Source organism: Ambystoma mexicanum, chromosome 5p (genome assembly GCF_040938575.1).
Source record: "Ambystoma mexicanum isolate Mex_15411 chromosome 5p, UKY_AmexF1_1, whole genome shotgun sequence".
NCBI lineage: Eukaryota > Metazoa > Chordata > Amphibia > Caudata > Ambystomatidae > Ambystoma > Ambystoma mexicanum.
The window spans coordinates 529,583,941-529,610,623 of record NC_090930.1 but is presented as its reverse complement, the minus strand read 5'-3'; positions in this window follow the sequence as shown (position 1 = coordinate 529,610,623).

Below are 26,683 nucleotides of genomic sequence, written 5' to 3'. Positions count from 1 at the left end.
AAAGAACCTCTGGATCATACTCTTCCTGGTGTGACTTTCCCATTGGGTTGGCAGAGCGTGCATTGAACCTCTAACTTCCACTGTAACCCCTGGAGGTATGTTCTGTTCCTCTAGGAAGATGTCAAGGCTTTCCAGGCAAAGAGCAAAGGGAGAACTCGGGGATAGGCCCAGCACACTGTTATGGGTAAACCTCAGCCCCAGACAGTGACTCACAAATGCTCTGACAAATTTAGCAGTCACAGGAATCCATCTAATAATACAATTAAATCAGATCATTTGGCAAGTTATAACAGTATTACCTCATAGGCCATTAAGACATATCGTTTTATATGCATACTTTACCAAACTGCCATCAGGCCTTGGGGCACACAGTTATACATTATTTCAATCCTCTGTGCTCACATTTTAGGGAAACCCATTGCAGTTGGAATAGTTTGGATTCCAGCAGGCTGTTTCAAGAATTCACATGTTACACTGAGCAGCCATTTTGCCAAACCACATCACAGTTGCTTGGATGTTTATTTATTTATTGCATTTGTTACACGCCCAAACCCACAGGTATCACGGTGTCGGTTACATATAAAATCACTTGTTACAGACTTAGGATACTTGTTACATACATTCCGTTACAACATGTGAAGACATTGATGGAGTTAGATAAGACCTTAGTCGAATTTGTCAAAAAGCCAGGTTTTGATCACTGTCTTGATTCGTTGGTGTGATTGCTAATTTTTAATGTACGCCTGTAGAGTGTTCCAGACCGTTGGTGTGGCTCCTGGGAAGCTAGAGCCTCCCGCCCGTTTTGCTCTTGTAACAAGGGATATTCAGGTATGTGCTGATACATGATCTTAGGGACCGGGTTGAAACCTTTTGGGTTACGCTGTTGTTCAAATAGGAAGCGGCATCATTAAAGATACATTTGTGGGTTTGTGGGTACATTTGTGGGTAGTGATCATGGTCTTGAAGAGGATTCTCAATTTGCCAGGGAGCCACTGAGCTTTTCTTCTAATATGGGAAATGTGATCCTTCCATTTTAAACCAAAGGCAGCGGATAGGGCTTTATTCTGGAGTAGTTGCTGTTTGGCAAGATGTGTTGTCATGGCACCCAGTAGAAGGATGTTGCAGTAATCTAGTTTTGAGAGGATGAGGGCTCGTGCTAGTGTAAGGCACTTTTGGGGTGTGGGGGATTGTCGGCTGAGTGAGATGAGTTTTGTAGTATAGGTGGTGGAGGATGACAGGGTGTTGATGTGCTTGGTCATGGAGAGATTAGCATCTAGGTAGACGACTAGTGTTTTTACTTGTTTCAAACGTGGGATGGATGTGCCATCATTATTTATGGCAGAGTAGCTATCATCTAGAGATTTTTGGCTGGCGGGGGAGCCTACAATGAGGATCTCCGTTTTCTCATCGTTAAGGGATAGGCAGTGGGTGGCCATCCAATTTTGGATGATTCCTAAATATTTTGATAGTGGCAGTGTCTTGTTTGTGGTCCCCAGTGATAGGAATCAATATCTGGGTGTCATCTGAAAAATGCATGTAGATGACGCCTATGGTGTCAAGTGCTGCAAATAGTAGTTGTATGTATTATAAAGTGTGGGTGAGAGGCAAGAGTCGTGAGGGACACCTAGAGGTACTGTGATGGGGTCAGCAGCCTCATTGCCGAAGAAGATTCTGAAGGGGCATTCCAATAGGAAAGATTTGACCCATAGGGTGGCTTCAGGGGAAAAGTGGAAGTTTTCGGCCAGCCAAGGCACAACTTGTCGTGATCTACCAGGTCAAATGGAGCTGATAGGTTGAGTAGGAGTGAAATGCCTATGTTACTAGAGCCTTGGAGGCTGTCCATCTGGATTTTTGAATCTAGTAGCGCTGTTTCGATGCTATGTTTAGGGCGGAAACCTGATTGTCTGTCTCCTAGAAGGTGGTTGTTTTCCAAGTAGTGTTGGATTTGTGTGTTGGCTACTTGGTCAATTATCTTCAATAGGAATGTAACAGTAGTGATGGGGTGATAGTTGGTAGGGGTAGTGGGATCAAGGGTGGGTTTCTTGAGTAGTGGTGTTACCCAGGCCGATTTGATCGTGGAAGGGACTGAGTTGGAGGTAAAAGAAGCATTGATGAAGTCAGTGATAATGGGTACAAGGGCGGGTGCACATAGTTTGACCAACCAGGCGGGGAAGCTGTCACCTTTGCAGTTGGAAGTTTTAAGGGTAGTGATGGTGGCCAAGACCTGATCTTGGGATACTTCACTGAATTTGATTTGGGATGCAGTGGCACCTGCGTTGGCACTAGGTAAGTGTGAGGGCATACCTTTGACAGCTAGTAAGTTTCTCTTATTCTTTATTTTCTCTTGTACGGTGAGGATTTTGTGTGCCAGTGCATTTTGAATGGTAGTACACCAAGCTGTGTCTGTGTGGGCAAGTGCTACTGTGAGGATGGGTGATTCTAACTCTGTAAGTATGGAAAATAGTTCTTTAGTACTTGAAGATGCATTAGTAATGCGGGTGTTGAGGAAGTTTGCTTTGTGTGCTACCACTGCCAATTTGTATGTTTTATTGGCTAATACAAGCGCATTGGTTGTGTTGGTGGAGGGGTTATTTTTGTGAAGGTGCTCTAGTGCTCTATTGTTGTGGCGTAGGAGGGTGAGTTCTCCATCAAACCAGAAATTCACTCGCTTCGGTTTGTGGGGTATTTTAGAAGTGAGTGGGGTTACTATATCAAGTGTGGATTTCAGACAAGTATGATAGAGAGTGGAGATGGTGTCAGGCTTAGTATCAACAGAGGAGTGATTCTTGAGCAGAGCTGCAAGTAAGGGGATGAGATTTTCTGCAGTGAGCTTTTGGGTGTTTCTAATGGCGCTAGGGGTGTGACTAGCGGGTGGCGTGGCCTGCACCTTAGTGGTGAGGAGGTCAAAATGTATTAGGAAGTGGTCAGACCAAGTAACTTCAGAAATGGATTCTAAGTTTATAGTTACGTTAGATGTGAGAATGCAGTCAAGGATTCTCCTTTAATGTATGTAGGAGAGTTGATCATTTGTGTCGAGTACATGTCATAAAGGGCTGAGGTGAGAGCAGTGGCTTTGAGGTCTGATTTATCATTAAATCCATGGTTGATATCTCCTAGGATAATGAATTTGGTGAGTGGTTTCAAAAGAGGAGTGATGAACAAAGGGATGCCAAGGTTGGGTTCGTTAGTTTTATTAGGTTGTTGGCAGATAAGGAGGAAGTTAAATGTGGTTTTAGTGTCAGTAGTGAGCTTCAAGAGCAGGAGTTCCTATCCTAGAACAGGGTCTATGGGGCATGGTCTAAACTGCATGGTAGGTTTGGAGATTACTGCTACTCCATCCCGTATGGTGTGCTGGCGGTCTGTCCTGAAGCTTGTGTAGTCAGGAGGGATGGCAAGTGCAGGGAATGGGCCTGACTCTGGGTGTAGCCATGATTCCGTGATGGCCAAGAGGTCACATGTTAACTATACCTTTTCAGCATGGAGCATTTATAAAGTGAGGCCTGCTAGCCAAACTCATTTTCTGAGAGAGGAACACCAGCATCATTTTACACATATGACATTTATTCACACAGGGGTAGGAAGGGGTCCCTGTATGAAGGGGTCCCTGTAATTGACATCCAAGGATACGACAAACCCTAAGTGGAAGGGAGACAACGTTGTTGTGGATCATGGACCCTAACCATGTGATGGCTGTCCTGGAACAATTACATTTATTGACCTGTATGGGCACCTTCCAGACAACTAGAACAACAGGAATTATATTGCATTGTGAGATTCATGAGGTTCAGGCGACCGGTGCACCGGCAGTGGGGTGAATTAACAGGGAAGAGAAAGAGGGTAGAGAACAGCAGAGTTTTTAGCAATTTCAAAAACTTAAAGTGGCCCAGCTCGTGTCTGAGAGGGGCAGGGAGGCTGTTCCAGAGGGTGGTGCCAGCCGAGGAAAGAGACCAAGGAGGGAGACCTGCCCCACACTCTCTGCTCGGAGAGGCATTTGACAGTCAAAAAGTTGGAGTTTGAGGAGCATAGTGCTCTAGCAGGGGGGTATTTGGGGAGGGAAAGTTGGAGATAGCGTGGTCTCAGGCCCCAGAAAGCCTTGTGGATGATGCAGAGGGTCTTGAATTTCATTCTTTAGGGCTGGAGAGATACGGTCCCTGGACTTTAGGCCAAGGATACATCTTGCAGACATATTCTGGATTAGCTGGAGGGGCCGAAGGGAGGAAAGAGGGAGATTGAAAAAGAGATTGAAAGAGACTGTTGAAGTAGTTGAGCGTGGAGAGGACTAGAGCTCTGGAGACATTGAGCTTTTGGGGGAAGGTGAGGAATGGAAGAATGCCTCTGAGGAGGTGGAGCTGGAAGTGGGATTCCTCAGTAAGATCCATGATGTGAGGGGTGAAAGAGAGTGCAGAATCGAAGATGACCCCAAGGTTTTTGGCCTCACAGGATGGTGGGGCTAGGGGACCCAAAGAGGGTGGCCAAAGGGTAGGTGAAAAAGAGGATGCAGGTGTCCCAATGAGAAGGATCTCCATCTTACTGTCATTAAGACGGAGATCGTTAGCTATTACCCTCTACACAAACAAACACAGACCATTCCCCTCCCTTGCCCAACACTTCAGTAAAAGAACTATTTGCCCTAGTTGCCTATCCTGCCTCATTCCTAGACCCACACCTAAGAAAAAACATCCCTATTCCTAGTGTCCCTTCTAACACCCCTGCTGAAGGCATGTCCCTGCAGGCTCACACCAGAAGAATTACTACCTGCTAGGGAAAAAGGCCAAATTCACTGCTTGCAAGGATAACAAGTTTTATTAATAAATACAAGAAGTGCATCAGCAAAGCACTCTGCTGCCACCGAATGTTCTGACAAATTGGGGATGTGCAGCAAGCTAAAAAGACACCTGACATCATCAATGTCATCATTACATACAGTAAAAACCCACAAGGCTGGTTAGACTCACCCTATACATGGGACGCTCACTCCATAGGGGATACTAAGCCATTGGGCCCAGCCTTCTTGTCCATATCGGTCCACGTGGAGTCTGCTGGGTAAGCCGCCCATGATAAAACAGGACCTAGCAAGCAATTACTTATTTCCAAAACAATGCTACTCTATCACTGCAATGGTGCACCTGGCAGACACAGTGATTGGCCTAAGGGGGGAGCCAGGGTCATACCAATATACATACTTCACTCACTCCCAGATGTGCCAGCAGTCTTCAAGGTCCCCCACCCTCGTTTCTGAGCTATAATTTCATCCCTCCCTGGCACCTCGCAGCACAAATCACATAACCCAAATGCGAAGGCGAGATAGCCTTGCTTTGTGATCTTTTTGATCAATTGGGTGTCTTTCAGGTTTGTGGTCAGTGGTCTGGGCCTGGCTGGCACTGTGGTATTTGGAGGCTTTAGGATGAAAGCATATGAGGGCTGTAGTTCTGATACAGATGGTGTGTTGGGGGTAACCCTCTGAAGCTCACTCACAGTGTGAATTATGTCCGTGCCAATAATCCAAGCCTAATACTAACACGTTTGATGCTTTTGTTGCGCTTGGGCCTATGTTACAAAATGGCTGCCACTAACTAAGATGGCGTTTACACTTGTCTCCACTATGTAGCTCCTAATGCATGCACTACACAATTGTGCACTCTCCTGCATGCGCACCCCCCTCCCCATGCTTTCTCGAAGTGTGGTTTATTGTTTGTTTCTCATTCGGAATCCTCTCTTTTTCCCAACACTCCCTAGCTCGACACCCTAGAAAAACAAACCTGAGTCCCATCAATGCCTCATTTTTTTATTTTCTGGGATCTTTGATAACGGTAGAGGTAAACCAGCAGACCTGCCAGTGAAGTGTCATGGGCTCTGTGACACCAGAAACTATTAGGCCAAGTCCATTCACTAGTGCATCTGTGTACAGCCTCATTCTCTGGATGTGTTGTAGTAGTTGCAGCCTTACACCGGCACAGGTGGGTCATGTTCCTGCCCATTATCTGCCCATTTTCTCATGGGTATGCTGGATGCTTGACAGAACCTCCTCTTAATAGGAATAACGTTTTTCTTGTTTTCCTGCCACCATTCCATTTCCTGTGGCCTTGACATGATCTGGACCCATTCAGCCATTCCAGATAAACCAGTTCTTGTGGAACAGGTTCTGGCTCAGTTGAGGGTCTCAGTGTTTGATGTTGTTGCAGGAGGTGCGGGGAAGCCTGGTTACTAGCTCTTGGATGTCCATGTGAGTGTCACATGGTCAAAATCAGTCGAAATGTCTAGGTCGTACTACTGCTGACAAGAGTGAGACTCCCAAGCATCTTTAGTATCTGTTGCCATGGTAGGTCCCTCCTCCACAAATTTGTCAACTCAAGCAAGATCCCAGGTTTTTTCATTTATATCCAGGGAACGTTATATTATGTTGTTATGTTGTGTTAAGTTGTCTTACATCGTGCATTTTTAGCAATAGTATGGAGGGTGGGTTGGGTTAGTGAGGGAAGAGGGATAGAACATAGGTTCTGCTCTTCTGTTGATGCTTGCAGATCCAGGAGAAAATAGCATCTGTGCGTATCAGCTTTCCACGTGAGTTTAGTTTGTGTCCACTGGCTTGATGTATCTGGAGGGGTAAGGCCCAGTGCCTGGGATTGTTTGTTGTATGCAGATGTTTATTATGTTGGGTGTGTGACATTTCACAAGTGAAGACTATGGGGTTAGTTTAAAGGCTAAACGATTCATCCCCATTAGGTAACTTATGTATGTTTCTCAACTAAAGGAATGTCATAAGCCTGTGTGTTGTGATACCTACTTGTCAAAATAATCTTAAGCCACAATCTCTAGAGTGCATACAAAAACACTTATTAAAATAACACAATTTTATAAGGTCATTAAGACAATATTTTGTTAAAAAGACATACAACAATTACTTAAAACAAATCTAAGAAAAGTAGAAATGCAGTGAATTGATCTTCGTTATTAATGTAGCACAGTGATATAAAGTGCAAATCTAACTTTCATATGGTTAAATTAAATGTTTTACAAAATCTCACAATTTCAGTTTTATGTTTATAAAAAAAAATCTTAAATACTGCAGTGAGGTATATATAAACAACTCCCTTATTTCAAGGGTAGATCGCAAACATCATTGATTGAACTTATTTCATGAATCCTACTGGTTAGTCCAGCTAGGTTCTAATATTGCTGGTTTGCAATAGTTCTATACGCTGTTTATTTTACAGAGTTCTCATAACCGACATGTTTCGTTCTATCATAATAATTCTGATTTTAACAAGAACTTCTTCAGGGGAAACTTGACACAGCAGATAAAAGGTTGAAACGTTATTTCTGATCTTGAAAGGTTCCAAGGCTTAAAGATCTTCTCGACCTCTAGGGAAAACAACACAGACGGTACAGCTATCAATAATGCTGTCCTTACAACAACCATCTAAACGGAGTTCTAATCTCCAGCTTATTGGTTTACCGTAAGAATATTACTTAATCGGCCAATCTTCGGTTAATTAGATGTGTCTTCTAGGTAGACATCAATCTGTCGAAGCAATATATACATATCAGTATCCACTTGATACTCCCACACGTTGGAAGTCTGCAACTGTTGTGCTACTGTCTAGCATATTTATCTAATGTTATAGTTAGATCAAGGTGCTAACCTATAGTTGATCTATTCAGTCGGTACTTGTAAATTAAACTGCTAGGCTAGTTTGTCATATCTATGACTGTTAAATACATTTCTTAAGCCTAGTTGTAGTCTAGCTCATCCTTATATAGGGTATGAATACTTCTGCACCCCGGGCATCTTACGTTTAATCCACTGACTGATTTTGTACACTTTTACAGGGATACTAACATTTGTTCTAATCGGGATAGCTTATTAAGAACTTACTTGAGTGTCATCAGACACTCCGTATTCTTAAGAATTAGAATCCTTCATCATGCGACTGGGTGGTGGATGTGCGTGTTCTTCCGCACATAGTCTGTACTGGGTCGTATCGTCCTTCTTTGGTGCTGCAGACATCAAAGTATGTCACTAGCACTCTAAGAATAAAGCAACAACAAGAGAAAAACTCATTAGAGTGTTTCTTAAAGTGAATATTAGTGCTGTGATGTAAGTACCATTCAGGTTATATGTTTATCACTCTATCTATCGGTTTCTCTGAACGGGACTTTTAAGTAGTTGTAGTATAAACAAGTCCTGGAGTTAATAAGGGTATTGCCATTGACTGATGAGCATTCAGGATGCAAACTGCATTAACGTGGTTCAGATACGACTCCAAACAGATCTTTATGTGCTGAAAATGCATACTTTAACAGTGTCTATGTTGGGGGTGTGCTCATGTGCTTCGTTTGTGGTTTGGCTGGCCCATATGGCGTGTGTGATACTTGGGAGGTATGCTGGATAGCAGCAGGGGGGATTAGTGCATTGGCTACTATCAGTGTTCTTCTACGAGCAATACGTTGGCTAATCCTGAAAGTTCTTCAAAGTGTAATAGATGTTACCCTCGAAATTCTTCTGAGTGTAATGCATCAGCTAACCCTCACAATTCATCTAAGTTCAATACCTTGCCCACCCTTTGTGGTTCATCTAAGTGCAGCACATAGGCTAACATTCATAATTCTTTGAAGTGTGATTTGTTCGCTAAACTTCTAAATTCTTCTATGTGCAATGCATTGGCTACCCTCTGAGATTCTTCTAAGTGCAGTGCTTTGGCTAAGCCTCACAATTCTTCTAAATGTATTATGTTGTCTACCCTTGAAAATTCTTCTAAGTGCAATACATTCATTAGCCTTCACAAATCTTCTAAGTGCAATATATTGGCTGGCCTTCACAATTATTCTAAGTGTTATGCATTGGTTAGCCTTGACAATTCTTCCAAGTGCAGTACACTGACCAGTCTTGCCATTTCTTCCAAGTGCAATATATTAGCTAGCGTCCGCAAATCTCCTAAGTGCAATACACTGTTTAACCTTCAGAATAGTGGCCAAATCTCTGAGCGCAGCAGGAGATGAATCAATATGAAGATTCTGGACGCAGCAAGATTTAAGACACGGCTAACTAAGGCACAAAGCACGGTTCAACACAATGATAGAATTGAGTGGTAGTGAAGTAATAGTGGCAGGGTTTCTGTGGCCAAGTGATGGCTGGGCTCCCAACTCTTACCACCTTACCTGGTTGAACAAGCAGGATGATTTGTCAGGCGTCCAGTACAAACAGGTGCAAACAGGCAATGGAGCTGCCCAAAGGAGCTACCCTTTGTATTTGGCTCTTGGCCTGGTGCAAGGGCAAATCTGCCCTGGGAAGGACATCCAAGTAAGTACTTCTGGTCACATGTGGGTGTCTTTGGCCTACCGGAGCACCCTGTGCATGGGCAAGGAGGAGAGTAGGAGAGTAGGAGAGATGAGGGAAAACGTACTGCGATGGGTACGGAATAGGAAGAACTATAAAAATGTGAGTGTGTGTTTGTGCGGGTCTGTTCACTAGTAAGCCCAGGCTAGGCCTTTCAAGCCTTTTAGGCATACTTCTCTGGCTCCTGTCCCACTGAACTAATTTCTCAGATTTCCTCTAGGTGCTTCAGGGCTGGAAGTTTAAATCAACGTAGAACACTTTTTTGACCTCTCTTTGTCAATCCTCAGTATTTTTTGACAATGCCCTGCTATTGTGACATAGACCTCACTGCCTGTGGTAAAACCAGCTACCTACGACTACAGATCAATGCTTACCAAAATCCCTTTAACTGAGCTGGATTCTCAAATGTGATCTCTATTCCTGACCAGTGAAATTTTAAGTCCTTCCCCTGGACTCATGAAGAGCGCAGTGCTACTATGCAAGGAGCTCTGCAGAACGTGGACTGATTCTGAATTCAATACTCATTTTCCTCGGGGTAACATACCAATGCATGTGGTGTTTGAGCTTCCATGTGAGCAATGCTGGCTTCTTCAACGTTCCCTTGAATATATATTTCTGAAGGGATCAACCAAAGCAACAATGCCATTGGGAAATGCTAAATTGTCCACTTTCAGATCGCTGGCGGGAGATCTTCCATGTTAAAGATCTTTAGCTTTCCCCTGAGGGTTGTAATGGGTTTAGGCTGGCTTGATTATGATGGAGGGAGCGAGCTTACATTGTATATGATTAATGGGTTGTATTGCATCAGTGGGAACTATAATAAAAACGTTCATGTTTCCAAGTTTAAAAAATAAATGTTTTATTGATTTAGCTGATGTTACTCAACTTTTCAATTATTCATTACAAAACTTAAAATCAATCAAGTTAAAATTCATCAATTACATCATAACACAATAGTAATAAAATCACAGCTATACAAATCAAAACAGAAACGTCATCCATGTTTCCTTGTATCCTGCCATCAGATCAACCAACAAGGATGAATTCAAGTCAAGATCAAGTTAGGTGTCACTTGAACATATACATGTATATTTGAATGCTATAATGCATAATTCATGTTTTATCAGAATACCAACTTGATGGCCCCTATCTCATAATGGGAAGGGATACAATGGATGTGGAAGTTTATACTCCATTTCTCTGAAATAGTTAAATTTCCTGTATAGGACTCCCTGATTCAGAGGGCAGACAAAGGCAATAACTGTTTCCTCTTACTCATTCAAATTCAAGGCACTAAGAAAATTTGATGTGGCAATGGGAATACTCATTACGGGAGTTGATAGAATCATCTTCCATCTATTTTCTGGGATCATATTTCCAATAAATTCTAGATGTTTAGCAAAGTATTTCTTTCTTAGCGCCATAAGAGCTGTACACTCCACAATCACATGTTCTAATGTCTCTTTTACCAACAATTTAGAGCAATAACGGCAATAATTATCTTCATGTTTGATAATTCTCCGATCTGCCAACACATCTCGTGTGGGCCACAACTTCATGCGTAATCACAATATCGCACTTCTGACCATGGGTGAGGGTGCCTTATACAAGTACGTTTCTGTGTCTCTATACTTTTTAACACCAAACCAGCAGCTGTCAAAATGCTTATATGTAAGACACAATGCTCTTGTTTCAATCCAGTCCATCATATAAACCTTAGCCTTGGCTCTGTCCGGATTCATAATGAGGACATCAATTGTTACATCAGCTGTAGCCAGGACGCCAAAGATATATTTAGTCCATTCCGGAATTTTCTTTTGTTGCGAGGACAACATATACATTGATAGTGTTGTGAGAATGATGTCATGCTTCCAAGTTTGTGTCTAGGAAGAACTGAAAGTTGTGACTTACCATGAATAGAATTATTTTCTAAAGAGTTGGGGCGATAAATGTTCAGCCTTGATGACACTGTCAAAGAAGATCCCAGGTTGCAAGCCTCATGCAAGGTATTCAATGATCGGGTATAAAGGAATCCTTGGATAAAAAAGATGCGCTCTGTAGTCAATGCAGTGGGGTACATTACTTCAGTTTTGGAGGAGTTAAGCATGGACATAGAAAAGACATCCAGGGGTGAATGGCAGAGAGACAGCCAGGAGACAGTCAGAAATGCAGGATGATAGATCAGAGGCGATGAAGAGAAAGGATTGGAAGATGTTGTTGTTTTCTGAACAGAATTTATTATAATAATTCTTAGCACTGTAATAATTGGTGTCATTTTTATTATCCACTCCTGCTACTTAATTATCAGCCTCATGGGGATGAGGGCTGAGTCACCCCATCTAGGGCACAATCCCATGGAGCCTAGAATTGTGTTGTTCCCCAGGCAAGCATGTTGTGCTGGAGCTATCATCCCAGCTTACAAATAGGTTATGGGAGAAAGGACATATATCTGCTAAGTGAGGAGGATTTAGGGATAATGAGAGAGTTCCAAGGGCAGATGCTTGGGTTATTCCTACTAGCACAGAGGTATGAGTAGAGTGCCAGAATTCAACGAGATGGAGAAATATTGGCTTGATAGGCAGGTCTTGGATGCCTATTTTTGAGGAAGAGGTAATATTGGTCAATCGTGTTAAAGTCTGCTAATAGATCAAAGAGGATTCGAATGAAGGTCAGTCATGGCTTGTGATTACAACAGAGGAAAGGTGGAGACATGTGTTACTGTTGTAACTCTAAACTATTTGCTTTGAAAACATGATTTAAGGGGGTTGCGTAAGTCCTTGATCTCCAAAGTTGGTGATTCTATTGAATACTACTCAAACCAGGATTTTGGGCAGTGCAGGAGAAAACAGATAGGCTAGGGTTGTTGCAGTCATGTTGGAGTCAGCATAGGGGCTTTTCAGAATAGGAAGGACAGTACAATTGTAGCAGGGAGGGAAGAGCCTGGCTCCAATAGAGATGTTGACAAGAGTGAAGACATAGGAACTTGCAAAGGTCTTCGAATATCTGTGATGAAAACGTGTACACAGAATCGCAGGATAGTTTGACTGCTCTGGGAATGGAAGGTACTTCCTCAGGAGCAGGTGGTGTTCGGGACTGGAGGACAGAAGCAGTTGGTGCTGTAGGGGTGTAAAATAACAAGAGGGAGGAGATAGATTCAAGCATGTAGTCAGGCTGTCACTGACTTTGCAGGCGAAGTAAATAGTAAAGCCATTTGCTGAGAGAGGAGGGGTGGAGCTTGCATGAGAAGTAATCAGCATTGCTATGAGTGTAGAAGAGAGCATGTGGTGGTGAGAGGGTAGAGATGAGATGAGGTTGCTATAGAAGGTGGATTTGACACAATCATGGGCTGAGGGGAAGACGGGCAATCTTTTTATGTTGCATTTATTGAGCAGTTGGGTGAAAGTTTCTATCAGATGCTTTGTAAAAGAACAGTAACCGTGATCAGAACAATCCCTTGAAGGGTGTTTTACAAAAGGAGAAAGTGAATTTTGTGTAAGAGATGATAGCCCAGGGGTGAAGGGGGAACATATGCTTTGGAACATTAAATGGGGACTTAAAATATTGTTATATAGATACTGATATTATGTTCTTCCAGTACATGTATGTGCAGGTGTACAAAATAGGAGTGCAATGCAGGGTAGACATTGGGTGCTGGGGAGGAGAGATAACTCTGCTGCAGGTTTCTAGTGTTCCTTCCCTGCACAGAAGGAAAGATGAGAAGGCAGGTTTGAAGACCAGGAGAGTGTTATGTTTTTGACCTACGGAGAAAGGAAGTCCTAGTAGTTGTGTGCAAGGAGGGTGAAGGAGTAAATGTGTCACTTTGAAAGTGGGGGTATTTCATGCATAGACTTAAATACCAGGAGGATGATTTTGAAGCCGGATCTATGCTGCATAGTGAGCCATCCCATATGAAGTCAGTGGATACGTTAGGAAAAGAGGGGCGGTTGTACAGTGTGTTAGTTGCAAAAGTTGAGGATTCTTTCAATGGTTCAGGAAGAAGTAGTGAGGACAGCACAGAAGGAGGTCAGAGCAATGGTCAAGATGGCTGAGGACAAAGGAAAGATCAAGGGTTTTAGAGAAGTGGTAGATGAGGTGGGGCCACATCTTGCTAATATTCAGAAGGTTTATAATTGCTGCTTTGGCAGTGAAGCTAAAGCAGCTTTGTCTCGCTGTTAAAGAGAACCCCAAAAGTGCAAGCCTTGGGATCTGGAGGGAGGTGGGGGAGGATCGAATGCACTGATCAGACAGACATTAGGCAATCCTGACTAGGCTACAATTGCGGATGGTAATATAAAGGGAGGCCGCTTGATGGAGGAGAATGAGAATTTAGGAGAGTTGTGAGTTGTTGGCGGTGGCGAGAAGTTGGAGACATGAGTGAGTGCAGTTTGCATAGAGTTCCTGCTGTGGATCCAGATGGGGAGGGGGGGAATCACAGAGGTTGTAAGTCTTTAGGTAAAACAATAATTCAAATGAACACTACATGTCTGAAGGGTTTGAAGTGATGTGGGGAAAAGGGAACAGGATGTTAGCTGGGCAGAATTATTAGTGTCAGTGAAGGATGTTTTAAGGATAGGTAGGACAGAAGCAATTGCGTAGCAGGAATGGAAGATTTCAGATGCAAGGGAAAGGTTGAAGAGAAGGGAGAGGTAAGAGCATGTTAGGGTTGCCAGTTCCTTGACGGTTTTTGCTGCAGTGACAGGGTCAACAGAAGCACATGATGGATTGGCAACCCAGATGATTGGCAGCAGCTCATATGGGTAGTGGGAGAGAATGACAGAAGAACACGTAGAGCAGCAAGTGGTGGCGGACAGAAGGAGGAGGGGAAGGGCTAGGAGGGTAATCACAGTGCCTCAGTTTTGGGATTATTTTGAGGAGACGTAAGAGGTAAATTCATTGGTAGAGCAGGCCTGGTTGATCATTAACAATAATTGCATAGCAATCTGTTTTCTCACGTATCATTTCATGCCAGACACACCTCCAGGTGTTGGTCTTACCCCATATTTTAATGATACTTGATTGATCAACTTCGGAAGGATAAGAGATTAAGTTGCCCGGCCACAGGATTCAAACTTGACCAATTCAGGCTGCCCACATTTCAGAGACGGACGCTTTACTTGTGAGCTATCCATCCAGACTTTTTATTTTGGCCTACCCACCTTGTTACTTAGTCAGGTGAGGAAGTTGGGAGAAAGTTGAGAAATAATTTTCAAGAGAAGCATGTATGGTAGTGCCTTGAGGTGATCCATGTCACAGGGATTCCCACACCGGAGGGATGTGGTGGTAGTTGTAAGCTTTGATGAATCTACCAAAAACCCATCTGCAAATATCTACAGTCTCAGCTGTCAGATTTGGGTTAATCCACTGGAGCCTAATCAGAGCCCTGAACTTTTCAGGTGAGGAATTCACAGCTGCATTCAGAGATCATACGAGGATTCAGCTGAGTTTGTGATGTTGCACGAAGATTCGCAGGTATGCTGATTCACACCACAGTGGAACGAAAGAGAAGTAGATTAGGCAGCCGTTTGTTTTCTTGTAAGGCAGGAAGGAAGGAGGATTATGCCTTCTGTTAAATCTATGTTATTTTTGTAGGAAAGCCTTATTTTTTTTTCTTATTTTCAGGTGCAAGTTTTGGTTCGGGGTGGCATTTTATTTTCGGAATCCAATTTTTTGGGGTGTTTTTGTTAGGTAAACCTTTTCTTTGGGAAACATTTGTTGTTTTATTTTGGTTGAAAAAAATGGTAGGGTGAGGGGATAAAGAAAAAAAGAGCCAGCAAAGTGAAATTAGTATGGGGCATATGTGGGTATAAGGCGTTGTCCTACTAACGTGTGCTGTTTCCCAAACTTGAGGGTGGTGGAGAAGGAAAAGCAGTAGAAGAATACAGGAGTGGTAGAGGGGGAAAGGATGAAGGAGAATGCAGGAGAGGTGGCGGTGCAGGTGGAAATGGAGCCAAATCAGCATGCAGGTGACCGGATGGTGGAGGATCACTGTGTTTCTTTCTATTCATTTTCTATGTCTAAGAAGGTCCATCCTTGTTTGTGCACAAAGTAAGCTTCATTTTCGTAGGTCTATCAGGGACGCCAAAATCTCTGTGGTAGCGAACGTAACATCACACGACCCTTGACCTCTGACATCACATGAAGTGATGTCATTTGAACCCACCCCGAAATGACATCACAGGAAGTGATGGGACACAACCTTTCACCACTTGACAAAACAGGAAGTGGCATCACACGACCCTTGACCTCTGACATCACATAAAGTAATGTCATTTGACCCCACCCCGAAATGACGTCACAGGAAGTGATGGGACACAACCTTTCACCACTTCACAAAACAGGAAGTGGCATCACATAGTATTGTTCCTAAGTACATTATGACAAATATGGTTAATATATCACTGTAATGAGATATGCATTTCATACAGGAATGGATCATCATATGTATCATTAATATCAGTGTGTATAGGCCCTTATTACCAAATTACTGTGAATGCAAGAAGACGTCCAAGACCAAACGATAATGATGTATTATTATATAGTATTTACGCTTAAGCGCTTTATGTAGAACAAATATATATACAAGATCACCCAATCTGTGTTGGTACTCATTTATCAACCTCGAAAGGATGAAAGACTGAGTTAGCCTTGCCTGGATTCGAACCTGCAATCTGTAGATCACACACACATCATAGCAGCGAGTGCTCAACCTACCAAGCTATCTTATCGGCTATATCTATGTTCCCGGCTATAGTCAAATGCAATTACATGTCTGAATGTTCTCAAAGTCAGAAAGCAAATTACACTCTGTAGTGGATACCAATAAACGGGTAACTGAGATTTAACAGCAGGCCAGTTCATCTGCAGGTCTGGTGCAAAGTTGGCCACATGTCAAGCTTGCGTGGATCTACTTTTCAGGCTTAAGAGGTTGCATAATACAAACAACTGGGAGGGTTCATAACTGTGTATTAAAGAATTTAGAGTAGCATAGGGAAAGCAGTGCACTCACCCGGCCTCCCGTACTTTGGGCACTCGTTACCTCATACATGCAAACAAACATCCTGAACAGCATGCTGTGGAGATAGGAAAGAAAGGCACATTACAACAGAGCATTAATTGTTGCACAATGAAATCAAGGGCCACTTTATGTGCTATGGTCAAACATTTCTACACTGTATACAAGCTTTTGGCACAAGGATTTTGTCAAGTGACGAGGACATCGAGATGGAATGTCTTGTGATGATCGTAACAGAGACAACGGCAGAAAATGACATGTTATAACTGCAACTTGCGAAAAACATAATACATAGTCCGTAATGGATGCTTATTCTACTCTAAATATTTTTTGGAGGTTTTTGTCTGCGTTGTGAATTTGATGTGTTTAAGAACAGACTAAATCATTGACTCACCGCCTGAAGTCTGCCTGAAATACACCTTTAATGAGTCTAGCAATTATTGTATAGCATTCCAGAAAAACAAATGATTGATTATTCTATTTTTTTCTTGTTTCGGGTCACTGCTCAAAGTGTTACGCTTGTGGAACCCCCTGTTTTTTTTTTTAAGAGGCCTGAACAAGAAAGCCAGCCACTCCAGAAACAGAGCCACATGGCGCTGGCAACAGCCCATGAGCTTCAATTTAAAAAAAACGGTTTTCATTTTTTTAGGAGTAGCAAAGGCGACCACAGGAGTAGCAATGGAGACCTCAGGGGTCGCAGTGACCCCCTGGAAACGCCCAAATGACGTCCCATGAGGTCTATGTCCGCTAATTTATAATTTCAATATAATTTATTTTAACTTCCATAGCAATATTTACGAAGACTTGATAATTTGTTCATAGTCCCTCTGATTTAATAACTTGACACTTCCAGCTAAAGAAATCAGTAACCAGAATCAAGGTTCACACATCCACTGCCCCTCTTCCCCCTTTGGATGGGTCTTAAGATGGAAATAATAGGACTCGTTTTTCACTACAAACACATTTCATTTTCCAGCAAGGACCCTGCAAATCTTTCATGGCATCCAATGTATTTCAATGGAGCGCTTCTCTGAATTTCACGGCAAAAAGACCAGAATCGTGATTTCACAGATAGTGTTTGTCTTGAGCCTAATAAGGACACTGTTACAGAGGGAAAAGGACATGGGGCTCTTTAAGTGAAAATGAAAGCAAGAGGGAGGAGGGGCGGGCGGGAGGACGGGAGGCGGGAAGGAAAGGGAAGTTAGTTAGAGTTGAATAAAGGTTGTGAGAAGACGTACAGAGTGTCTGTGGTTTATTCAGGGCTCACCCTGGCCCGTAACAACTGGCGATGAGCTCAGACGGACCCCACACCTCAGCGAGCAGCCGGAGTCACGGAGGACCTGGCGACAACAGCAGTGCAGTGGATTAATGCTGGTGAGGAGGATCCGGCGACACGAGCAGACAGCAGTGAAAGGGAGAGTGGACGTGCGCAGAGCTGCGGAGTCGCAGAGGGACCCAGCAGTGCCGCCCAAGGCTGGTGGGGAGATCCAGCAGACGGAGGTGAACAGCGGAGCAGGAGGGAAACCCAGCGCCAACTGTGACACACCAGCGCCGGAGTGAAGGCCAGCACGCTGGCGGTGGAAAAAGGACAGAGGGCATGCGACAACGCCGGAGGCAAGGAGGAGCCCCCAGCGAGTCTCCGAGCAACGCCGCCCCAGGAGAACCGGAAGTGCTGCGTGCACACGCAGGTACAGAACGAAGGAAGGGGAAAACAATTGCCCACACATCATACGCTCCAGGGGAGGGAGATAAAGGCACGCCAGAGACTAATATAAGCCACTTGAAAGTGAGGAATCATAGGCACACGCCAGTGCCAGCCATAAGCCCCTTGAAAGCGAGGAATCATAGGCATACGCCAGTGCCAGCCATATGCCACTTGAAAGCGAGGAATCATAGACACACGCCAGTGCCAGCCACAAGCCACTTGAAAGCGAGGAATCGTAGGCACACGCCAGTGCCAGGCCACTTTAAAGCGAGGAGTCACAGGCACAAACCAGTGCCAGGCCACTTGAAAGCGAGGAGTCATAGGCACTCACCAGTGTCAGGCTACTTGAAAGCAAGGAGTCATAGACACACCAGTGCCAATCCACTTGAAAGCGAGGAATCACACGCACACACTACAACAAAACACAAAATACTTGGAAGTGAACAGTCATAAGCACACACCAGCGCCAAAACCACTTGAAAGCAAGGCATCATAGGAAGTTGGCGTCACCTACAAGCAACATGAAAACGAGCATCAGTGATCATGTCATAGTCTGGGAGCGCAGCAGTAGGCATCACAGCGCCCGCCATTCCTGGTGTGACGCCCACCAACCCAGTCTCCTTCCTACGCCGCCCAAACCCATTCTCACTAGAACCTCAAGAGAACCCGGTGGCAAGATGTCAAGAATGGATGGACGAGTTTGAAGAATTCATGAGGGCAGTAGGCAACCAAGACGCCCCAAACAAGCTAGACATATTCACAAATCTAGTCGGGAAAGACATAAAGAGCGTCATGAAGACCATTCCAGCAGCCGAAAGGACAACATACCAAAAACTTGTCGAAGCCATCAACAGTTGCCTAGTCGTCATCCCAAATAGAGACTATGAGCGCTACAGCTTCAATCAGTGCACCCAACTACCGCAGGAGACGATGGGCCAATTCATATTGCGCCTACGAAGGAAAATCACATATTGCGACTTCGCCAACTTTAATGACGACAAAGCTATCCGTCTGAGAGTCATCGAAGGATGCCTGTCATCGATATTCCGCAAACACCTATTGAAGAAACCACTCCCGTTGAAAGAGATAGCTGAACTGGCCAGGTTGTACAAAAGGGTGGACATCTAAGATGCTCACATTGAGAACCCGAAGAAGATAGACTCGATCGCAGCCGTCACCACCAGCCAAGCAAGCCACCAACATAGCAATACATACAGACAAGACCAGTGGAATAATGGGAGATGCACACCACCAGAAAGACAATGCTACCGGTGCAGGTTTGAGTTTCCACACAAGGGCCAATGCCCTGCAATAGGCCAAATGTGCATGAGGCGTGGCCAAGAGAACCACTTTCAGAGCATGTGCCGGGAAAAGACACCCCTGCTACCCGCATACCGGCCACCAAGCCAACAAACAACCGCAAGGAGATTCGAGGCGCCAAGACCCTTCAACCCACGACCATATCCCGAACGGGAGTACACCAAGCCTGCCACCAACCCCAGACCCGCAATCAACCCCGGATTCATCAGAGCGGTAGAAAACCTGCAAGTAGACCAAGGGGATGAAACTTACACCAACCAAGAATGTATATATCATATGCGATCCAATCCTGAAGAAGAACGCCAGTGGGAAAGTGTCACTAGAGACCCATACGAGAACACGCCCGCCGAAGAACACCCAACTGAACAAGCACAATACGCTGAATATGACCGATATAGCAGAGAGTACGTTCGCCTCATCTCGGAATCCTCAGATGACAGCAAGGAACCCCGGGTGACAGTACACCTAGGGGGAATCGACACAGCATTCCTGGTAGATACCGGCGCAATCGTTAATGCCATGAGCCACCTGACATACGAACAACTAGCAGACAAGTTCCCGCTGCAGCCATCACACGCCCACATATTCCAGTGGGGCGCGCCACAACCGCTGACCTCCAAAGGACAATTTGCATGTAACCTCACCGCCAGGGGTAAGAAAACCCTGACGATGATACATGTCATCCACAGTCCAGCAACTGGAAGATGCCTGCTTAGCCACAAAACCGCTGTCGCACTGCTCCTCATCGACATTCACTACGATGAATCAGAAGCAATTCAAGGTACACCACCCCCACCCCAACTCGTACAGGCCATCCACCACAAGGCTCTGGACATTGCAAGTCTAAAATCCATTTACCCAGCCTTGTTTGAAGGGGTGGGCATGCTAAAGAACACCGTCATCAAGCTACACATTGACCCGACAGTACGGCCAGTACCGCAACACCCCAGGCGGGTTGGATTCCATCTGCAAGCGAAAGTCACCCATGAGCTGCAGACACTACTAAACAATGATATCATCGAGAGAGCGACAGGGTCCACACCGTCGGTGTCCCCACTTGTAGTCATCCCCAAAGCAGACGGGCGCCTCCGCCTCTGTGTGGACATGAGAATTCCCAATACAGCCATTCAATGGGAGAGGCATCCAGGCCCAATCATTGAAGATATGCTAATCAGACTCAATCAAGCCACGAAATTCTCAAAGTTGGATCTCAACCAAGGATACCATCAGCTTGCCATCGATCCTGCATCAAGACCCATCACTACATTCACGACCCACGAGGGCCTATTTCGCTACAAACGGCTAAACTTCAGCATCTCATCCGCCGCCAAAATATTCCGAGAAACAATCCACAGACTAATCAGCCTGGTCACCAACGCATTCAATTACAGTGACGACATTCTCATATTTGGAGTCACCCAGGGCTAGCACGACATGGCCCTACATCAAGTCTGCCGCATCCTCCAAGATGCCGGACTCACACTCAACAGCCAAAAATGCGAAATCAATACCCACACCTTATGCTTCTTAGGCCACATTTTCTCGGACCAGGGCATCAAGGCGGTACCAGACAAAATCCGCGCGATCACAAACTTACCCAACCCGAAGGACACGTCTAAACTACGCTCATTCCTGGGCATGGCAGGGTACTGCGCTCGCTACCCCCCACAATACGCCTCATTCACGTGTCCTCTCCGACAACTGCTAAAAAAGGATCAACCCTTCCAGTGGACAGACCAATGCCAACAGGCCTTCTCTACCGTCAAAAGAGAACTGGCTGCCAATTGCCAACTCGCATACTTCAACCCGCAATGGAGGACCGAAATCAATGCAATTACATGTCTGAATGTTCTCAAAGTCAGAAAGCAAATTACACTCTGTAGTGGATACCAATAAACGGGTAACTGAGATTTAACAGCAGGCCAGTTCATCTGCAGGTCTGGTGCAAAGTTGGCCACATGTCAAGCTTGCGTGGATCTACTTTTCAGGCTTAAGAGGTTGCATAATACAAACAACTGGGAGGGTTCATAACTGTGTAGTAAAGAATTTAGAGTAGCATAGGGAAAGCAGCGCACTCACCCGGCCTCCCGTACTTTGGGCACTCGTTACCTCATACATGCAAACAAACATCCTGAACAGCATGCTGTGGAGATAGGAAAGAAAGGCACATTACAACAGAGCATTAATTGTTGCACAATAAATCAAGGGCCACTTTATGTGCTATGGTCAAACATTTCTACACTGTATACAAGCTTTTGGCACAAGGATTTTGTCAAGTGACGAGGACATCGAGATGGAATGTCTTGTGATGATCGTAACAGAGACAACGGCAGAAAATTACATGTTATAACTGCAACTTGCGAAAAACATAATACATAGTCCGTAATGGATGCTTATTCTACTCTAAATATTTTTTGGAGGTTTTTGTCTGCGTTGTGAATTTGATGTGTTTTAGAACAGACTAAATCATTGACTCACCGCCTGAAGTCTGCCTGAAATACACCTTTAATTAGTCTAGCAATTATTGTATAGAATTCCAGAAAAACAAATGATTGATTATTCTATTGTTTTCTTGTTTCGGGTCACTGCTCAAAGTGTTACGCTTGTGGAACCCCCTGTTTTTTTTTTTAAGAGGCCTGAACAAGAAAGCCAGCCACTCCAGAAACAGAGCCACATGGCGCTGGCAACAGCCCATGAGCTTCAATTTAAAAAAAACAAAAAACGGTTTTCATTTTTTTAGGAGTAGCAAAGGCGACCACAGGAGTAGCAATGGAGACCTCAGGTGTCGCAGTGACCCCCTAGAAACGCCCAAATAACGTCCCATGAGGTCTATGTCCGCTAATTTATAATTTCAATCTAATTTTTTTTAACTTCCATAGCATGATTTACGAAGACTTGATAATTTGTTCATAGTCCCTCTGATTTAATAACTTGACACCTCCAGCTAAAGAAATCAGTAACCAGAATCAAGGTTCACACATCCACTGCCCTTCTTCCCCCTTTGGATGGGTCTTAAGATGGAAATAATAGGACTCGTTTTTCACTACAAACACATTTCATTTTCCAGCAAGGACCCTGCAAATCTTTCATGGCATCCAATGTATTTCAATGGAGCGCTTCTCTGAATTTCACGGCAAAAAGACCAGAATCGTGATTTCACAGATAGTGTTTGTCTTGAGCCTAATAAGGACACTGTTACGGAGGGAAAAGGACATGGGGCTCTTTAAGTGAAAATGAAAGCAAGAGGGAGGAGGGGCGGGCGGGAGGACGGGAGGCGGGAAGGAAAGGGAAGTTAGAGTTGAATAACGGTTGTGAGAAGTCGTACAGAGTGTCTGTGGTTTATTCAGGGCTCACCCTGGACCGTAACAACTGGCGATGAGCTCAGACGGACCCCACACCTGAGCGAGCAGCCGGAGTCACGGAGGGACCTGGCGACAACAGCAGTGCAGTGGATTAATGCTGGTGAGGAGGATCCGGCGACACGAGCAGACAGCAGTGAAAGGGAGAGTGGACGTGCGCAGAGCTGCGGAGTCGCAGAGGGACCCAGCAGTGCCGCGCCAAGGCTGGTGGGGAGATCCAGCAGACGGAGGTGAACAGCGGAGCAGGAGGGAAACCCAGCGCCAACTGTAACACACCAGCGCCGGAGTGAAGGCCAGCACGCCGGCGGTGGAAAAAGGACAGAGGACATGCGACAACGCCGGAGGCAAGGAGGAGCCCCCAGCGAGTCTCCGAGCAACGCCGCCCCAGGAGAACCGGAAGTGCTGCGTGCACACGCAGGTACAGAACGAAGGAAGGGGAAAACAATCGCCCACACATCATACGCTCCATGGGAGGGAGATAAAGGCACGCCAGAGGCTAATATAAGCCACTTGAAAGTGAGGAATCATAGGCACACGCCAGTGCCAGCCATAAGCCCCTTGAAAGCGAGGAATCATAGGCATACGCCAGTGCCAGCCATATGCCACTTGAAAGCGAGGAATCATAGACACACGCCAGTGCCAGCCACAAGCCACTTGAAAGCGAGGAATCGTAGGCACACGCCAGTGCCAGGCGACTTTAAAGCGAGGAGTCACAGGCACAAACCAGTGCCAGGCCACTTGAAAGCGAGGAGTCATAGGCACTCACCAGTGTCAGGCTACTTGAAAGCGAGGAGTCATAGACACACCAGTGCCAATCCACTTGAAAGCGAGGAATCACACGCACACACTACAACAAAACACAAAATACTTGAAAGTGAACAGTCATAAGCACACACCAGCGCCAAAACCACTTGAAAGCAAGGCATCATAGGAAGTTGGCGTCACCTACAAGCAACATGAAAACGAGCATCAGTGATCATGTCATAGTCTGGGAGCGCAGCAGCAGACATCACAGCGCCCGCCATTCCTGGTGTGACGCCCACCAACCCAGTCTCCTTCCTACACCGCCCAAACCCATTCTCACTAGAACCTCAAGAGAACCCGGTGGCAAGATGTCAAGAATGGATGGACGAGTTCGAAGAATTCATGAGGGCAGTAGGCAACCAAGACGCCCCAAACAAGCTAGACATATTCACAAATCTAGTCGGGAAAGACATAAAGAGCGTCATGAAGACCATTCCAGCAGCCGAAAGGACAACATACCAAAAACTTGTCGAAGCCATCAACAGTTGCCTAGTCGTCATCCCAAATAGAGACTATGGGCCTCATTACACGGAAGGCGGTAATGGTTAACGGCCACCGTTAATGGTAACAGTGACCGTTAACCATTACCGCCTTACTACGAGGTCCCTTAGCGGGTTGGTGCTTTAACGCCTGCTTTTTGCAGGCGTTAAAAACCAACCCGCTAAGGGACCTCGGAGCTAATTACGGCACCGCAAAATTGCGGTGCCGTAATTAGCGCCTTCCCCATTCCCATAGAGCCCTATGGGGCAGAAATGGGAATGGGGAAGGGCAATGGCGGAAGGGGGATTTACCGCCCCACCAACCTTGGAATGGGGCGGTAAATCCCCTTTCCGCCAAGGCAGTGCCGGTAATTTACCGGCATGGTCCAGGGTGCTAATAGCACCCTGGATCACCGCCTTCCGTGTAATGAGGCCCTATGAGCGCTACAGCTTCAATCAGTGCACCCAACTACCGCAGGAGACGATGGGCCAATTCATATTGCGCCTACGAAGGAAAATCACATATTGCGACTTCGCCAACTTTAATGACGACAAAGCTATCCGTCTGAGAGTCATCGAAGGATGCCTGTCATCGATATTCCGCAAACACCTATTGAAGAAACCACTCCCGTTGAAAGAGATAGCTGAACTGGCCAGGGTGTACAAAAGGGTGGACATCTAAGATGCTCACATTGAGAACCCGAAGAAGATAGACTCGATCGCAGCCATCACCACCAGCCAAGCAAGCCACCAACATAGCAATACATACAGACAAGACCAGTGGAATAATGCGAGATGCACACCACCAGAAAGACAATGCTACCGGTGCAGGTTTGAGTTTCCACACAAGGGCCAATGCCCTGCAATAGGCCAAATGTGCATGAGGTGTGGCCAAGAGAACCACTTTCAGAGCATGTGCCGGGAAAAGACACCCCTGCTACCCGCATACCGGCCACCCAGCCAACAAACAACCGCAAGGAGATTCGAGGCGCCAAGACCCTTCAACCCACGACCATATCCCGAACGGGAGTACACCAAGCCTGCCACCCCAGACCCGCAATCAACCCCGGATTCATCAGAGCGGTAGAAAACCTGCAAGTAGACCAAGGGGATGAAACTTGCACCAACCAAGAATGTATATATCATATGCGATCCAATCTTGAAGAAGAACGCCAGTGGGAAAGTGTCACTAGAGACCCATACGAGAACACGCCCGCCGAAGAACACCCAACTGAACAAGCACAATACGCTGAATATGACCGATATAGCAGAGAGTACGTTCGCCTCATCTCGGAATCCTCAGATGACAGCAAGGAACCCCGGGTGACAGTACACCTAGGGGGAATCGACACGGCATTCCTGGTAGATACCGGCGCAACCGTTAATGCCATGAGCCACCTGACATACGAACAACTAGCAGACAAGTTCCCGCTGCAGCCATCACACGCCCACATATTCCAGTGGGGCGCGCCACAACCGCTGACCTCCAAAGGACAATTTGCATGTAACCTCACCGCCAGGGGTAAGAAAACCCTGACGATGATACATGTCATCCACAGTCCAGCAACTGGAAGATGCCTGCTTAGCCACAAAACCGCTGTCGCACTGCGCCTCATCGACATTCACTACGATGAATCAGAAGCAATTCAAGGTACACCACCCCCACCCCAACTCGTACAGGCCATCCACCACAAGGCGCTGGACATTGCAAGTCTAAAATCCATTTACCCAGCCTTGTTTGAAGGGGTGGGCATGCTAAAGAACACCGTCATCAAGCTACACATTGACCCGACAGTACGGCCAGTACCGCAACACCCCAGGCGGGTTGGATTCCATCTGCAAGCGAAAGTCACCCATGAGCTGCAGACACTACTAAACAATGATATCATCGAGAGAGCGACAGGGTCCACACCGTCGGTGTCCCCACTTGTAGTCATCCCCAAAGCAGACGGGCGCCTCCGCCTCTGTGTGGACATGAGAATTCCCAATACAGCCATTCAACGGGAGAGGCATCCAGGCCCAAACATCGAAGATATGCTAATCAGACTCAATCAAGCCACGAAATTCTCAAAGTTGGATCTCAACCAAGGATACCATCAGCTTGCCATTGATCCTGCATCAAGACCCATCACTACATTCACGACCCACGAGGGCCTATTTCGCTACAAACGGCTAAACTTCAGCATCTCATCCGCCGCCGAAATATTCCGAGAAACAATCCACAGACTAATCAGCCTGGTCACCAACGCATTCAATTACAGTGACGACATTCTCATATTTGGAGTCACCCAGGGCTAGCACGACATGGCCCTACATCAAGTCTGCCGCATCCTCCAAGATGCCGGACTCACACTCAACAGCCAAAAATGCGAAATCAATACCCACACCTTATGCTTCTTAGGCCACATTTTCTCGGACCAGGGCATCAAGGCGGTCCCAGACAAAATCCGCGCGATCACAAACTTACCCAACCCGAAGGACACGTCTAAACTACGCTCATTCCTGGGCATGGCAGGGTACTGCGCTCGCTACCCCCCACAATACGCCTCACTCACGTGTCCTCTCCGACAACTGCTAAAAAAGGATCAACCCTTCCAGTGGACAGACCAATGCCAACAGGCCTTCTCTACCGTCAAAAGAGAACTGGCTGCCAATTGCCAACTCGCA